This window comes from Conger conger, unplaced genomic scaffold (assembly GCF_963514075.1).
Source record: "Conger conger unplaced genomic scaffold, fConCon1.1 SCAFFOLD_63, whole genome shotgun sequence".
NCBI lineage: Eukaryota > Metazoa > Chordata > Actinopteri > Anguilliformes > Congridae > Conger > Conger conger.
This window is the reverse complement of record NW_026890233.1, coordinates 255,001-257,500: the sequence shown is the minus strand read 5'-3', so window position 1 is coordinate 257,500 and position 2,500 is coordinate 255,001.

Genomic DNA, 2,500 nt, shown 5'->3' with positions numbered 1-2,500 from the left:
ACGGGGAGGTGTGACACTTGACGGTGGGCGCAACGGTGCCCGCGCCACGAGCCAAAAAGCGCCCCCCTCTCTCCGCGCCCATTCAAGGCAATGGGGAAACGCACGTTTCGGGCTCCGGCGGCCGGCGCCCGTGTCTGTGCCCCGCCACAGGCAGCCAGTTAGCTCCGGGCGGCCGCCCCGAGCACGGGGAGGTGTGACACTTGACGGTGGGCGCAACGGTGGCCCCGCGGCGAGGGAAAAAGGTGCCGGCCGGTTGCCTGCAACTGGTCACCCGCGGAAGTGCCGGCGCCCCCCCATCTCCTGGGCGGCCTCGTAGCCCCTCCCGACCCGGCCAGTTAGCTCCGGGGGTCCGCCCCGAGCACGGGGAGGCGTGACACCTGACGGTGGGCGCAACGGTGCCCGCGCCACGAGCCAAAAAGCGCCGCCCTCTCTCCGCGCCCATTCAAGGCAATGGGGAAACGTCCGTTTGGTCCCTGCGGCTGAGCCCCGCCTCCAGAGAAAGGGCGTCTGGGTCACCCGCCTCCCCACCGGATCTCCACTGAGTCCTGGGGGGCCCACTCTTAAGCCCCCACCCCGAGTTATCTGCCCCTTCTGCGGGCGGCAAGCGAAGCGCGGAACTGGTCACCCCCGGCCGCTCCATTCAAAGGAGTGGGGGACGGAACACCCGGCTCCCCTTCTGCTCCTGTGCGTCGATCCAGGAGTGTGACAGCACTGTGTGTCAGCGTGGGCCTAGGACTGAGAGTCCTAAGAGGCCTTAGCCCGGGTCTGACTTAGCCCGGGTCTTCCTTGAGCTCCAGCCGACCGAGCCAGGGCCAGACAGGATGAGGCCTCAGCCCGGGCTCTGGGTCACACACGCAGGCCCCACAGCCAAGGGGGCGCATGTCACCCGGTCACACTGCTGATAATGGTCCCACACACACACACAGTGGCTTGTGTCAGCCAGCCCCCTCTGGTGAGAGTGTAGCACACCAAAGTGGGGTTTTCCTTGAGCTCCAGCCGACTGAGCCAGGGCCAGACAGGATGAGGCCTCAGCCCGGGCTCTGGGTCACACACGCAGGCCCCACAGCCACGGGGCGCATGTCACCCGGTCACACTGCTGATAATGGTCCCACACACACACACAGTGGCTTGTGTCAGCCAGCCCCCTCTGGTGAGAGTGTAGCACACCAAAGTGGGGTTTTCCTTGAGCTCCAGCCGACTGAGCCAGGGCCAGACAGGATGAGGCCTTAGCCCGGGCTCTGGGTCACACACGCAGGCCCCACAGCCACGGGGTGCATGTCACCTGGTCACACTGCTGATAATGGTCCCACACCCAGCCCACCCCAGCCCACCCCACCCCACCCACACACACACACACACACACACACACACACACACACACACACACACACACACACACACACACACATCCAGCTCCTCTCTATTGATCCAGGCCACGTTCACCCCTGTTAGTGTCAGCCATGGCCTGGGCTGCCTCAATCCACTCAGCCAGGCCCTGGGAACCACCACTCCACTCAGCCTAGGCACTTCCACTCCACTCTGCCTGGGAACCTGCACTCCATTCAGCCTAGGCACTTTCACTCCCACTCTGCCTGGGAACCTGCACTCCATTCAGCCTAGGCACTTTCACTCCCACTCTGCCTGGGAACCACAACTCCATTCAGCCTAGGCACTTCCACTCCACTCAGCCTGGGAACCACAACTCCATTCAGCCTAGGCACTTCCAGTCCCACTCTGCCTGGGAACCACAACTCCATTCAGCCTAGGCACTTCCACTCCACTCAGCCTGGGAACCACAACTCCATTCAGCCAAGGCACTTCCACTCCCACTCTGCCTGGGAACCACAACTCCATTCAGCCAAGGCACTTTCACTCCCACTCTGCCTGGGAACCACAACTCCATTCAGCCTAGGCACTTTCACTCCCACTCTGCCTGGGAACCACAACTCCATTCAGCCTAGGCACTTCCACTCCACTCAGCCTGGGAACCACAACTCCATTCAGCCTAGGCACTTTCACTCCCACTCTGCCTGGGAACCACAACTCCATTCAGCCTAGGCACTTTCACTCCCACTCTGCCTGGGAACCACAACTCCATTCAGCCTAGGCACTTCCACTCCACTCAGCCTGGGAACCACAACTCCATTCAGCCTAGGCACTTTCACTCCCACTCTGCCTGGGAACCACAACTCCATTCAGCCTAGGCACTTTCACTCCCACTCTGCCTGGGAACCACAACTCCATTCAGCCTAGGCACTTCCACTCCACTCAGCCTGGGAACCACAACTCCATTCAGCCTAGGCACTTTCACTCCCACTCTGCCTGGGAACCACAACTCCATTCAGCCAAGGCACTTTCACTCCCACTCTGCCTGGGAACCACAACTCCATTCAGCCTAGGCACTTTCACTCCCACTCTGCCTGGGAACCACAACTCCATTCAGCCTAGGCACTTCCAGTCCCACTCTGCCTGGGAACCTCCACTCCACTCAGCCTAGGCA